This window comes from Ixodes scapularis, unplaced genomic scaffold (genome assembly GCF_016920785.2).
Source record: "Ixodes scapularis isolate PalLabHiFi unplaced genomic scaffold, ASM1692078v2 PGA_scaffold1__304_contigs__length_218370807, whole genome shotgun sequence".
In the NCBI taxonomy this organism is placed as follows: domain Eukaryota; kingdom Metazoa; phylum Arthropoda; class Arachnida; order Ixodida; family Ixodidae; genus Ixodes; species Ixodes scapularis.
Window position 1 is genome coordinate 40891205 of NW_024609846.1, and position 15764 is coordinate 40906968.

Sequence of the window (15764 nt, forward strand, 5' to 3'; positions counted from 1 at the left end):
AACCGCCTCCGATTCGCGAACAATAGGTCCCGCGAACAATTCGGGAAAAATTTCATCACCTTGAAAGCGGCATTGAGACACCGGGGAAACACGCGTCCAAAAAGGGTAACGATATCATGATACGCGATATGTGAATAGGATACGTAAAGTATCCCAAAGTAAATAACGCCATAAGTCGGAATTCAGCTCACCTCAAGAAGTTTATTTGGCACCTTCAGACAATTCCTGCCAGAGCATAGCCGATTCGGATCGTGTCTCTGCGGTTCTCGAGATCCGCATACACTTCAATCAGCCATGCTGCGTGAACGGGCTTTAGAACACTTGCTCGCAAGTCGATCTTAACGTCAGTTGCACCTTGTCCTTTCTCCACCACCTCTTGTACACATCCGGCATACCACTGAGTAAAGCGGTTCATCATGGCAGTCTTGAACACATTGTTAATGTTTAGGTCGTTCGGTTGCAGGAGTCCCGTGCAGCTTGCCGGGACGAAGACGTACGCAATGTTGTTTTCAGCTAAGTTCTGCAGAAGACTCTTCTTACGATGTGCAGCGAAGGTGTCAAAAATGCAAAGTGCATGTTGATTGGCACAACCAACACGACTCCTGCATGTCTCCACGTACGGAAGGAGAACAGTGTCGACAAATCGCAGCATTGTGGCTTCGTTGCTCCAGTGGTTGACACTGTGCCACACGTCCCAGTCATTTGGAAACATGACCTTGGCATGGCACCTGTCTGTTTTGCCTGCATATAACACTTGAGGAGGCAAGAGTTTGCCAGAAAGCGTCGTGGTCATCAAAACTGTGACTTCCCTTTTGTCGTCCAAGCCAACCACCCCAACTTGCTTGGAACCTCGGGCCTCCATCGTCCACTTGCTGGCCGGAACCAGCTTGACACCTGTTTGGTCCCAGTTGAGCACCAAGTCGTCGGGAATACTAAAGTGGTTTTTCTTCTCGTCAATAGTCTGCAGGAACTTCTTGGCACCCTCGAAATCGTTTGGAAAATTTTGCGCAGTCTTCGTAGCCATACGCTTGACGAATCCAATCCTGTTCAGGAAAGATCTTGCCCAGGGTCTGTCGAGAACGAGAGTCCCACCAAACTCTGGCAAGAGTGTGGGCTTGGATCGCCCGCACAATGCCCAGTGCAGCAGCGATGCAAATCTTGCTTGACAGCTCGAAGTTTACCAGGCAAGGTAGCCAGCTCTTTTGAATGACAGGACTTGCAGGCTTGGATATAGGAGGTTTTCATCCCCCTGACGGTGCTCTCGTTGAGAAGCTTTTCTCTTCCATCGGAAAACTTCCTCACTGCAGCAATTGTCCCATTTTCCGCAGCATATTTTCTAATCTTACATCTAAGTTCGCCATTCTAAGCAGAATAAGGCCCTCGTTTCCGCTTTTGGGAGTCCACGGCGGTAGAAGCGGCAATAACACTTTGATTGGCCGACGTAAAAGAACGCTTATCACGTGTGATCTTGCATACCTGTGGGTCAGGCAGTCCCGGCATATGATGATCTTCTACATTCTCGACCACTGGCTTGAAGTAACGTAGTAAGGACATCGCGGGACAGCAGATTGACGGGCATAAGAAAACATACCGCAGTGACACAGAGCGTGCTGGCGTCGACGACCACGGTACGCAGCCAAGTTTGATTGGCCCCTAAACCTACTTTGAATCGGTTTATGTACAATCGTTGGATCCCATCGCCCTTTGTCGCTGGCCTTCCATGCAGAGTGTGTGACCTCGAAAAGTGAACCCAGGAAAGGTTAAGGGGTGTGTGACCCAGTTAGTTTGGACCCTTAACTTATTTACACACACTGGTTTGACCCCATTGCCCTTGGCGGTTGTCCTTTCATGCAGAGTGTGTGACCTCGAAAAGTGAAATCGAGAAAGGTTCACATCGAAGAAAACCGATGTGAACAGTAACCCAGCCTGTGTCGGCGTCTCGAAGCTGCGGGTAACGGCAGTGACTTCCGGACCATTAGTCACACAACCTACCGCCGTCTTCCCTTTCCTAGATTTTGACTGATTGACTGAAGCCGCAGAATCCTAGAAAGATGGAAAGACAACCGGGCCGGAAAGGGGAGGTCTGGTGTCAGTTTGGATTCGCGAAAATTAGAACCCGCGAATAATTTTAATTGTTCAACTTTGGCCCGATTCGTGAAAATTTGAGCCCGCGAAAATTCCGTCGTTTACAGTATTACTATTGACTTGCATTGCTATAAAGACCGGACTTTTAATATAATATATAATTTGCCTTCACGATGTTTTGGGCACGCAATGAATACCAATACCAGTACGCCACATATACTGGAAATTATTAAGCAGCGTTGGAACAATGGATCATGATAACTGAGGAAAAAAAAGATTGTTGTCGCCTTTATTGCCTCAATTGTCTTTGTGTAGGTAGGTACGTTATCTGACGTTTTTAACAATGAAATATTGAACAAATTTCCTTTTACGTGTCGCATAAGCTTTAGCTAAGTTTGAGCCTTTACGTCTTTATGTGTGTGTTACCTCTTTTCCTTGCCTGCGGTCTCGAGGTCTAATCATTATGTTCAAACTAGACCAGCTCGTTTGAACCCTTGCAGTTTTATGAGCAAAGCATGGCCTGGTTTATGACTAAATTGAAAAAAAGAGATATCTATATTTTAATTATAGCGCTGGAAAGAGGCAGGCTTTGTTTCGAAAAACATCGAGCTTCCTAGTTCTAGAATAATATACACGCTATAAACTATTATTTTTGATTTCAGCTTACTTTTTTGCGCGTCGCTTTATTATACAAGTAATTTTTTTATTATTAAGCTTTTCAGACTCGTTTTGAAGAAGCCGCGAAAGCTACATGAATGTGGTGTCTGCAGGTGAGTTACACGACCAGGGTAGTGTCGTAGCCAGTAACTTTTTCGGGGGGGAGTGGGGGGGGGGGGGGGTCAAAGCGCATGCGATTATTATAGGGTCGGCTGGATCTCGGGGGGGGGGGGGGGGGGGGGGGGGGGCGAGGGCCGAAGCCCCATAAGCCTCCCCCCTGGCTACGCCACTGTACCAGGGGGACATTGTATAGCGGGATAATCGTAGTACTAAGTAGGATGACTGACTGAAATATGTTGAATACCATCTTAAATAGTCAAACGGAACAATTTCTTTTTTTATTTAGAATCTTGCTGGGCTTCATCAACAACTAGTAATTAAGTAACTTTTAGAAAGATGCGGGACGCCTAGAAAACACTGCGGTACGCTAAAGTTACCGCTCGGTCAATGGGCGCATTGCGAAATTGTGGAGGATAGCCTTGCACTTGTTGCACTAGTGGTAACTTCAGTACACTACCGCGCTTCCTACGCGCCCGAAATATTTCCATCATTTACTTATTTAGCGATTTTCGATGACGCTCAGCAAGTTGGTGAAAGAAACCATGAGTCTTTTTTTTTTCTTCAACAATTATAAAGTTAAGTTACTAATTTTCGTTAATTAACCGACTCATCGTAGGGATATTTTCTTATATTATGTCCCCCTGGCCGTATGACTCACCTGAACAGACCGCATTAGTGTAGCTTCAAGGAATTTTTAAAAATACATTTGTAAGGCCTTAAAAGAAACACTGCGTACAGCTCTTTACGAAAATATAGCGCCAAAAAATAAGCATGTCGATTGATTGAGATAAACGAGCGTAACCAGGTTAGAAGTGAAACAATTAAACGTTGCGCGTTTTACAAAATGTTTCCGGGTACAAAATTTCCAATTTCGATAAAATTAGATAGGAAGGGGGAATCGGTCTGGAAAAAAAAACATTTCTTGCCCCCCTCCCCCTCCCCCTCCCCACACACACAAACGCACGCGCATACACGCGCACACACACACACACACACGCACAGGCACGCACGCACGCACGCACGCGCGCGCACACACACAGCGTTTTACCGAACACTTGGATTCAACCCATATGCAATTGGGGTGGTTTCGATAGGATGCGAAATTTTCAGGACATGAAACCTTTGGCTTAAAAAATAATAAAGTTTTCCTGTTTTTTTTTTTTCTCAAGAATATGGTTTTTCCTCTTGGTAGCTAACGCTCTATGTCTCCATGCGTTCTTTTCGACAGACGCCGACAACTTAAAAAACGTGGGGTCCGGCAGGCCCCGAACCCCTTCTTAATACCTCTCCGCGTCCAACGTCATTTAAAATTAACCTTTCATGATACATGATACATGATTTAAGATGAACTCTTTCATGATGCATTTAGTAAATAACCAGTTGTGAGTAGCGCTCTTTCCTGCCCCATTGTTTCTTCCTGTCCTAGTCCTTCGCGCTATAATTTTACAATTTTGTAATCCAATGTGATGGTGGCATTCGAACGATTTGAACGAATCATGATTCTTATGTATATGCGACGTTATTTGTTTCTTATGTTTTCACTAATATGTGACGTTATTTGAGAAATCCCAACTGCAAGTCGTACATTCGGACCGAGTTGGTACTGTGGACGCTGCGTAGTTCATTTGTTCGCAGTAAAAAAACTAAGCTTTGAAGTTGTTAGCCAGGGCACTGCGAATGCATATAATGAGGTTTTTTTTAAAAAAAAAGTGTAAACATATGCCTATGAATTTGCACAGTTATGCAATATGTAAAACCATGTCGTTAATTATGAAGCTGTTACGAGTGGCAGACGTGCCTCTCTAGAAAAGCGCTTGATTACCTTCTTTTTATATAGATTCGAAGCTCTATGTACTAAATACACAAATTCGCAAAAAGCGTAAAGGATGTTTTAGACTCGATAAGCTCAGCTTTTTTGACGACGTCATTTTTCTACATTACCGGCTTAGCCCAATCATTTGTAAGTTGTGAGTTGAACATATCTGTCTTGTTGAGATAATCTGATTTGATAATTATACAATTTTGTTTCATGTTAGTGTGTGTCATACCGCTTTTTTGCGGTCAAATAGTGAATACATGTAAAAAAAAAAAAGTTCAGACATAACACACTGTGTAATTTAGAACATAAGCTGGCATGAGAGGTTATTCTGCAAAAGAGTTCAGAAGGCATACATTTTCTTGCAAAGAAATTAGGTGAAGACTCTTTAAAAAAAATAAGAGGACTGACAACCAGAATATATTAATTTTTTTTTCACCTCGGGTTATGAAAGGGCGAGATGATATTTTCGCCTTGATGCAAGACAAAGCTCGGGGATGTAGCAAGTAGAACGTTTCAATATTGAAAATCAATATCATAAAATAAACAAAACCAAAGCGATGTTTTGCAAAAGTGACAGGTGGTGCACGCCCGTTAATCTTAGTTTCTGACAACTGTTCGAATATCATGTTATATTATTTTGTCTCCTCTGGCGATTAGAAACCCCGCGAAGCTTAATTTTGAGAGAAAAACAAAACTGAGGATGTAATGAAGGTGTTGGTTGTTGTCGAAATTTTAATTTATCGCCGACATTGTGCAAGGACTCGGTAGTTACCATAAATAATTCCGTCCGAAAATGACTTCTCCGTCCAATCTTCTGAACCGGGCTGGAAAACACTAATGTGACTAATGCGAATGAAAGGCCTCTGGGAGGTCGTGTTACACAACATAAAAAAAAGCTGCAGAAGTGATTTCCCTCAGCGCTCCATGCATCAAGACTCTCTGCGCATTAGGCAAGACTTTAATTTTCCGGGCGCCTACTTTTAAGGTGAGTGATTTTCACAATTCTCTGCTCGCAAGTGACGTATATTTTCCTGGAAATTTGCGGTTATAGCCTATTTTGTAGTTCCTAAGGTGCGTCAGACGTTTCAGTGGCTATGGATTCACTTTCTGTAATGTCCCTTTGACCTAGTAAAGCCGCAAACCTAGAGCGGTACGTTTACGCCTCGCGCATTCGAGTAAACTGTCGAGCTCTCGTCCAACCCATCCTAAGAAGCGTCCAGAGATTCTAAATGTGAAGCACGGTGCATACTCCTACAAAAACGTATACCTACGCCTTTCCAGCGCATATCACTCAAACGAAAACTGCCGAGTCATTGAGCAGCGTCTGATATTCCACAAAAGAGAGGTGTTGCGCATGCTCAAAACGCGTTCTACATTCCAGCAGACAAAGATGGCAGTGCGCAGAAGGTGAATTCTTGGGAGGGTCTACTATACTTCGCCGCGTTCCCGATGCAACGCAATGATTCGGCCTTGCGGAGTGTCCTCTAGAGAGACCTTATAAATAGACGGAGGTACGTGCCTGCGAAAAAAAAATACGTGTCGCGGGCTCCGGGATTCCAAAGAGCGGCGACGGACCCCGCCCTGTCGAGTGCCGATGAAATATGCAGGGGAGCCCCGTCGCAAGCAAGCTGGACTCCGTTCTTGCCTTGCTTCCTGCTTCGTCCCGCACAAGGCGCCCTATTGACCGCGGGAAGGCTATTACGGAACATTTATGTTCTTTCGCCGCGAGCACGCTTAACCATTGCTCTTAACTATTATCCCTAATCTCTGGAGCCGTTAGCCACCAAAGGACGCCCGCTTTCTGCTTCCCGCCGTAGAGGTGCTTTATAAAATGGGAGGTGTCGAGGCGAAAGTGCTCGGGTGGGTGGAAAAAAGGGCGGAGGACCCAACAAAGAGCTAGTCCTTGCAGCCTGCGAGAGGGTTTTGCCGCAGCGCCGCTGATCGCTTTAGTCGTTGCGTTCTTGAAACGGCTACGACAGATAACGTATAGCGTAGAGCAGTGCTTCCCAAACAACCCCTACAACCCATCAAAAAATATATATATATACCGTGTCACAACCCCCCCCCCCCCCCCCCCCCCACCCCGTTTTGCCTTTTCCCTGGTTCCACAAGCTTTGCGATTCCACTGCATAAACAGATTTTAAAACTTAGGCTGAAATTTTATCTGACAGTTAACATTGTCAGATAGAATCAGGTGACCTAGAAATCGGTGAAAAAACGCGTGACAGGTGAAATGATTGGGTCTAATGGCTAAAGTGACCTTGCTTGTTTGAACAGAGTTCCTTAAAACGAGGGTAGAGTTTGGACATCGAATCTCTTAGTTCCGTCTTGATGTTGAGCTGCAACTTTTATTTTCATCAACGCCACTGCAGAGAATCCAAGTAGGCGGTTTCGAGACACTGTCGCGACCTTCCTTGGGGTCGCGACCAATAGTTTGTGAAAAACTGACGTAGTGTGTGTTGGGGAGACCGGTTGTATTCAGTTTCAGTTTTATTTTAATTTTTGAAAAGTACATAAAAATAATTCGAAATACAGATGGATCCATAGCCAATCGGCAATGTGGGTTCATTAAAACAGACATTCATATAAGATGCAGAGCTAGTAATATGTAAATTACAGTACAAATTGAAAAAAAGTCTTAACAGGATATGAAGAACTTATTTTGAGCTATATTAATGAACTAAACGAAAGTGGTGGCCATGAGGTGAAGATGACTTAAGGAGAAAGCGGAAGATAGTGCTTCAGAGATTTATAAATGTTATGCCGATTTCTAAGATCAACTGACAATGAGTTTCAGGTTTTTGTATTAGTAAATTTGATCAGTGTTTCCCCGTATAGGTTGTGTCACTGTGGATGTTTAAAAAAACGAGACATATTTGCTCCAGTCTGACGAAAGCCTTCACGAAGTATTATTGTTTGAAATGGGCTGTTTGTAGTTACAAATCTTTGGAACATTATGGAAATGTGTATATTATAATACCCCGAAGGTGTTATTATACCAAGTGACATTACATGTATTAAGTGGAACATAAAAGATTTCACCTACGCGGCATTCATATAAATAATTCTTGGTTCTGGTATTTAAGGGCTGATCGTCTGATTAGGGATTGACAAAGTTGCGCGGCTGTTTTACGATTAGCGAGCAGGCAGCCGACTTTGCATGAAGAAGTTGATACAAACGTTTAGAAATAACGATTTACGTATTAGTATAGCGTTGAATAGGTGCTACATTTAATGTCACAATAATTCAAATCTCTGATATATTTGGCTACAGTGATGCACGAAGAAAACTTGCGCCTGGTCAAGAAATACTGGAAACTTATGATGTCGCAATAAGGAAGATGGTTACTTGTGTCCTATGAGAGTGTGCGAAACTTGTTTTCAGTTTCACGCGAGAGGGATTACCATAATGCTGGTTATTGTTTATTGGAGCTGAAGAGTTAAAAAACTTAGCAAAACGAAATGAACAAAAATATTTAAACGAATATGCTTCCATCTATTTCAGTCGCTTCACATTTAAAAGTGCCGAAATGACAGTTTATGGGCCATCAAAAAAGAGACCCATAGGTTATTGGCATGACAGTGTCAAGAAAACAGACTTGAGAAAGCACTATAGATTGAGGAATATCCTTTTCTTTTAGAAGTTTAGAAAAACAAAGAATAAAACTATTATTTAAAAAACCTGTCTCCTAGAAAAAAGAAGAAAAAAAAAAACTCATACTACAGAGTTTATAACATTTTAGCGAAAGGTAATAATTTTTTTTTAAATAGAAAACTGAGTGATCATGCGCTAGTAACGCCTCGCAAACAAATATTGAAAAATTTAAGGACGTGTGAAAACTATTGCGCTAATTATTTTCCCGATGTTTATTCAACTGGTTGACAGTTAATTTTGATTATGGACTAGAAGTAGACAGAAAAATCTGCGACCCCGAGTCAAGGCGTCAACTCCGGCCTTTGTGCGCGCAAACGTCTGGTGGCTCATTGAGGTGCGCGTGCCGGGTAAGTGATAAGTAGTTTACATGTTAAAGACATTCAGGTGGTGTAGACAATTCTTCAGTCGTTTGTTCGGGTATGCCAGACACTCATCGCCTTTTGCGCACAATGATCTCGGAAAGGTGATTCAACTTCTGAGCCACAAGCACTTGTAGTAAAACGACTTCACTGCTTTTATTTTTAGACTTCTGAACCTTGAGTAAATATGGGCAAAGAAAACCTTACAAAATGTACCAGTAACTTACTAACAGAATTGCCCTAAAAAAGAACAAAATGAGGTTCATTTCCGTGTCTTAAGTAACGCAGCGTCTTTTTTTTTTTTTTGTCTTTTTTATTTTTGCTTTTATCACTATGCCAGGATCCCGTGTAGTCAGCTTGATTGCACAAGTCCGAACCACTCTAACCCTTCAGGAACAGGCACGACAAGGACAAGTAGGAGAATGGAGCAGAACATGCGCCTCTCCTTTTCGCTTCTGCTATTTCTTTTTGTCTGTCGCGCTGTTCGTGTTCTCGATATGTTTACCCAACTAGCCCAACAGTTCTTAGAGGCTTTCTCGCCAATCCCCGCCGCTGGAAGGTGGCTTCTCCTCTAGGAGTATGGGGTTGCGGTGAAGCACCTTCAAATCTCGACGTTTATCTATGTATGTATGTATGTATGTGTATGTATTTATGCGGCGCTTGCTCTTTGCAACGAGCGTCTACAAAACAAACAACCCCCGCCCCCCCTCAAGAAAAAAAGAAATAAATTGGAGTATTGTTGTTGCTGGAGTCGCCGCGCTGGCGCTCCTTGTAGCTAATGGCAGTCTTGGGCAGTAACTGGTTACTAGTAACGCGTTACCGGTAACGAGTTTCTTTTTTCGGTAACTTTTACCTGTAACGCGTTACTCTTTAATACCGGTAACTTGTAACTGTAACACTGTTACTTTTTTTATTAGGTAACTGTAACTGTTTAGGCCGTTACAGTTACTTTTTTGCTATATAAACTAGAACCCACTGTCCAAGACATTGTGAAATTGCCATCTTGAAGCATTTTTCTCAAAACTCTTCGCTGACAAAAAATAAAAAAAAGAACCGTGACCACGCATTAAACAAACAAAAAAATTGCCTGGTTTAGCCCATGACCGAGAATGGACGAGGGACGAGTCTGCACGAAACCGGGAGATAAAGGAACCGGCGCCCGCGGTTGCAGGGGCGGCAAACAATGTCGGTTTCACCGACTTTGGCTCACTCTTCTCTTGTGGGACCATCTGCGGTGTCGGTGGTCGTGCGATGTCTCCGAGTGTTTCGTCTGGGTTGTGTCCGGGATATGTCCGTGCTGCCGTTTTTACACCCAGCCGTTCGCCGTTTCCTCATCCCTATTAGTTTTCAAGGAAGCCGTCCCCATAATCTGCAGAAAGCCGGAGCTTGTTTAACTTATTCATTCTCTTCGGAGCCGCTCGAGTAAACATGGCTTCTACAGTTGGCGTTTCGGACACAGACGTCGCGGTGGTCGTCGTAGACTCGTAGAGCACCAGAAGCTAATTGTCTCATTTCCCCCTATATTATTTCGAAGCTGCTTGACCTGCTATGTTTAGGCCTGCTTCCGACCGAGTATATCCCATAAGGTAATTATGTGACATTCTCTGTCTTCATTCGTTTCGGAGTGAAAAATATACCAAAACGTTCAATGACGCGGGCCGATGACAATTTTGAAAAATGGTTGATTCTAAGTTATAACAATTATTGCCAATAAATTATGCACATCAAAATGCTGAAACGGCGAATGACGCAAAAAAGAAACACCCCTTCGGGTTTCAAACTTTCTAATTTCTCAGTTTACCTTTCTTCTCACTATAGTGTGACAAATAAAATAATACTGTTTTAGGTCGTGCTCTTTTGTGTCCAATTTTTCTACCGTAACGCGAAAGTAAAGGCGTTACTGTTTTTGCAGTAACTGTAACTGTAACACGTTACTTCTTGAAACCGGTAACTGTAACAGAGTTACTTTTTCCTCCTAGGTAACTGTAACTGTAACACTGTTACTTTTTACTGGTAACGTGCCCATGACTGGCTAATGGGCTGAAACAGCTCGTCAGATCTCCCGAGACTCGTGTCGTTGAGAATTTCCTCAAGGCTCTCTTGAAGCTTGTCCTGCCCGCCTTCTTTCCGTCAAAAACTGCCTCTTCAACTCCTTCATCATAGGCAATCCCTTCTTGTCCTGAATCTTGCGTTCCTCGACGTTGTCTTATAGCTCTTACTTCAGCTTCTTTGCTTCCTCCTCGAACTCGCACTTCTGGCTGTTTGAAATCTCCACTTGAATGGTAGATCGCCAGAAGAGCATGAACGGTCTTTTGGCGCCATCTACCGATCGTTCGCGACACCACCAACCAAGTCGCGGCGTTAGCACGACATCTGTTGAATGGTTTTGATAACCAGTGTGAAAAAAAACGTGCTCCGAAATCTGGCGCGAAATCCAAGTTTTCATTTTCAGTCAATGGTTACACCGATGGTTGTTCGAACGCATCAGACACCTGTCACGAGTGAGTTACGAAAAAAAAAAAAAAAACAAAAAAAACATTGTCTTTTTGGCATTGTGACACCGCAAGAAACAGAAAGTACTGGGACAGTGTTTTGGAATGTGTGAGTGCGCGCTTTAGCCATGATGGTTGTGCACTTGCCGTCAATTGTTCTGTGCTGCGCTGTAAAGTCTACGGCTGCTTCTGCAATGCCCCGACTTTGTCGAGAGGCCAGACGAAGCCACGTGCTCTCGCAGTACTGTGGAAGCTACGCTTCACTTGACAATGTAGCAGAAAATTATTTGATGCCGAATTAGAGAGTAATTCTACACTCTATCCGAGTATAGCCCCTTTTATTGGAAGCGCCAAAAAGAGGGGCTGTTGGCAATTTACGTCCCTGTGAACTTCCCGTCAAATGAGAGGACAAACAATTTTATAGTCACTAAATACTGTGTCAGAGTACCGCATTTCCATTATTTAATGATTGGCCAATAACAGTCCCACTTTAGCCGAGTATGTTTTGGTTTTCTGCAGCATCACAGCATCACTCGACGGCAGCAGTAATGTGAAACGTGAGCCGTCACCAGTGGCGTACCAGCTTGTTTTTTTGCTTTTTTTTTGGGGGGGGGGGGGGAAACTAGCCCCCCCCCCCCCTAACCTCAAGACCGGGGGGTGGTGCCCTAGGTATTCCTTGGGTATTCCTAGGTATTCCTTGCACTGCCCATTGGCGGCTGTTTCAGGGAGGGGGGGGGGGGCAAAACACATGTTTTGCCCCCCCCCCCCCACTCTGACAGCTGGGGGGAAAGTGCCCCCCTGCCCCCCCCCCCCCCCCCCCCCCCGTTGGTACGCCCATGGCTGTCCCTATCATTATCACTTCTTTCAATTGCCGCCATGAGCCACCATATTGGGTCCAGCCAGCTTTCGTTGGAACGCTCCGGGTCGCTTCTCGTCCACTTAGCGCCGTGGTGCACGTATTTTTATGAAATCACATCTTAACGTTCCGTACTTCGCGACTCCCACATGCCTGCTTGCTGTGCCTTCGGGTCAAAGCAGGCCCGAGAACAGCAAAACACACTTCCGCTTCCCTCCAGGCAAGAGCGCTATTGTTAAGTGGAGGAGTGTTTGGCTTGCCATTATAAAACGAAAGATTTCCAAGCCCACTGCAAGAAGCAAGCTTTGTGAGGTGAGTGCATTTCACTGTTTTTTTCCGCGTATTGCTCTTCGCCTCGCAGCCGACCAGGCTGCTTCAACTGAGCTTGGTTCGGCACAAACGATGCTTGAAAGAGCGGCTGCTTTTGAATATCAAATATATTGTATTGCATTTTATTCAAATGGCTTCGTTTCGTACAAAGGGTTAAAAAAAAAAAAACATGCAAGGAGTAGCTTTCCATGCAAAATGCAAAGCACGAACGTCCGGGTGACTCAACCCTTAAAAAATTATCAATGAGTTTCGGCTGAGTTTCTAATGTATTCTCATAGAATACATTAGAAACTCACTTACAACTCATTGATAATTTTTGCTAGAGAAAAACGCAATTTAAGCGAACAGTCTAGTGTGAATTGGCATTGAAGCGGTTCTTTTTTTATCGCATTGCTGTTTTTTTTTTTTTTTTTTTTTTGCGGTACAAAAAATATTAATGAAGCCTTGATAGCACGGTCTCAGATAGGTATGTCACTTGATGCCCCGAGTGAATGAGATGCATCTTGCTGCTCAGGTAGAATGATTGATGACACAACATCCTTGGTGTTTGCGGTTTAGAGAGTCATTGATTTCATATCAAACCATTCTCGTAACGCACCGTCAGTTCCGTTTGTCTGCATTAACCGTTTACAGAGACAGCGTCAACGGCCAACTGTCTTGAGAATCGTCCTGGAAAAATCATTGCTGAGCTTCGCTGCGAGTTTTATATGGCCAGCAAAGCGATTAAAACGGCTTGATACAAGGTTTCAATCTATCCTGTTCCGATCCATTCCCGAAAACCCTGGTATGCATTTGCAACTAAATTGATGAAGTGCTTCTGTATTTATACGACAGTCATTTGAATGCTCAAAAAGCGAAAACAAAAAATGCAAGCGCCTTAATACAAAGACAGAAATAAGCGGCTAAGGTCTGAGCAATAAAGCTCGCCGTATTTAGGCAGTGACAGGTGACTCATCTAAAAATCAGATATTTTACCAGTGAGGCATGAATACTAACCTGGGAGTCATTAACGTGAACCACGGAGTAATGATTACTCGAGTGCAGCTAGGCTGCATTGTAAGTGATGTCGCAAATCATTTAAAGCGGCTATCCACAGTGGCACACACTTTCCTGAAAGACCTTCTGACAACGCCAGCGACGCGGCATGCGTACAGTTAGTGTACAGTGCACTATGCAAGGATACAAAATGGCTACTCGGATATGGATGAATTTGAACGGAACGTCGCGGAGCTTGGGAGTCTTGGTACTCTGGAAACCTTTTCAGTGACTACAGTAACCCCCACCCATACGTCCCAGCAGAGCACCGCTTCTTGCAACGTTATTAAAATATTTTATGACCAGTTCTTCGGGTGATTAGCTGAATGACCGGTTTGCGAGATATTTGTTGGAAATCTTTTTATAGTCCTGTAAAACAACCAATCCCCTCTTGTTTGTTCTAGTGGCGATGAGAAGCTCGATAGGGGCGCTTCTGTTTTCCTCTCTATGGGCAGTGCACGTGCTACCCACGCGGTTATGTTTTCATTTTCATTGTTCGTAGAAGCTTGACATTGCACGTGCCTGCACCAGCAGAGGAAATCGAAGCATCCTCACTCTGGGTTGTGAAAAGTTTGCACCAGTCGGCGATACCCAGACTTCTCGCCGCGAATATCGCAGCTAGGAGAGAACCCTCGCTTGATTCCAACTTCGTGATTTTTGTAGAACTTCATCGTCCCAGAAATTTTAATACCGACCGACTTGAAAAGCCTGCTGAAAGGGAGCGACCGGACGTTTCTTGGTGGGCAAGACACTGCGGCTTGCCGCAAATACCAGTGCCATTATCATCATGGTGGTAACTTGACGTTAAAACTTTATTGTTCATACCGCTTCGAAGTTAGTGCACGCTTAGTACCTTTGCTACAGTTTACCATTTGTTGCGATTTGTAGCTACTGTCATTCACGCCATAAAGTTTGAATGGGTTGTTGATGGCATTCTATTCTATCAATTAGATATTTTACCTTTTCGCCCCAAGCTCCTGCAGTTGCATGCCAGTCATCGGACAGTCTTAAAAAACACTGTTCGATGCCCTGCATTGAACTTTACGAACAGAGGGGTCCTAAAATGAGTCGTCAGTTATTCGGACAGCAGGAGATTAATCTGCCATAGTATGCCAACATTGTTACCCACTGTAGACGAGAAATTTTAGTTAGTGCATTCCTGCGCATGAATGTCATCTCCGTGACCAATAAAAACAATAAAATAGATCATAGTTCTACTTTCAGCACACGTATGTTTAATGTAAAAATTATGATACCAGTTAATTGTCATTCCAAAAGTGACAATAACTCATTGAAATTAAAGAGTAGTGTGAACCGGGTTTTTGACATTCGCCTGTGATGCTGGGCACATATACGCAGAGTTGACTTATCCTCATCAAGTATGAACGACAAGCGGAAGCAGAGTATATGTGGGAAGGAAAAGTGAGCATATGTACCAAAGAAAAAACTACTACGCAATGTGAAGCACGTTTGCAACATGCTTGACATTGGCTTCACGAGATCAATGGCTGTGCACATGCTTATGGCATGTGCACAGCTGTGAATGTAGGATGCTCTCCAACTGGTATTATTCACGGGGGTGGGGGGGGGGGGGGGGCTCTTATGAAACTTCTGTCCTTCCCCCCCCCCCCCCCCCCCCCGCCATCCGGCCGAGCTTATAATATGCAAACGAATTTCGACCGCCCCCCCCCCCCCCCCCGCACCCCAAGTTGTGGACATTCTAGCCACCTCAGCCCCCCCCCCCCCCCCCCCCTCACACCCGCAAACGTTCCGGCGCCACTGGTAACAAAAGCACTCAATAGATAGTAAACATTGTCAAAATAAACGGAAATTATTTTATTTAGGACACAATATAGGCAGTGCTACAGTAGCTTTACATGCATGCAGGCAAAGCACACATTTCTGAAAACACTTGTGTGAAGGCTGCATTTACAATGCAATCCCCGTCAAGCTCTCATAGCGTTAACAAGCTCTACAAACTAAATTTTCAGTGGAATGCGTTCGTTTTGCAAAACGCTGGCAAACCTACGTTGCGTTTTACGTCACTTACTTTTGTCATCCGATGAATCAGCAGTCAGCGCTACGCAAACTTAATTGAACTCGTCGTTTGTTTTGTTGTCGTTGGCGCGATCGCTGGCGGTCGTGGTGGTGACACAATTCTTTTCGGACCGTTGGCTACTGCCTCCGTATTCCTGCGGAAGCGTTGGTTGCTTGGTGCCAAGGTGAGGTTTTGAATATAGACACACGGCAACGCTGAATGAAGGTTTCTTACCGTCTTCATAATCACAGCAAGGCCGCCGTTACAAGCCAAAAGCAACACCACCACTTTCAAGCTTCATAACACCGGCACAAATAG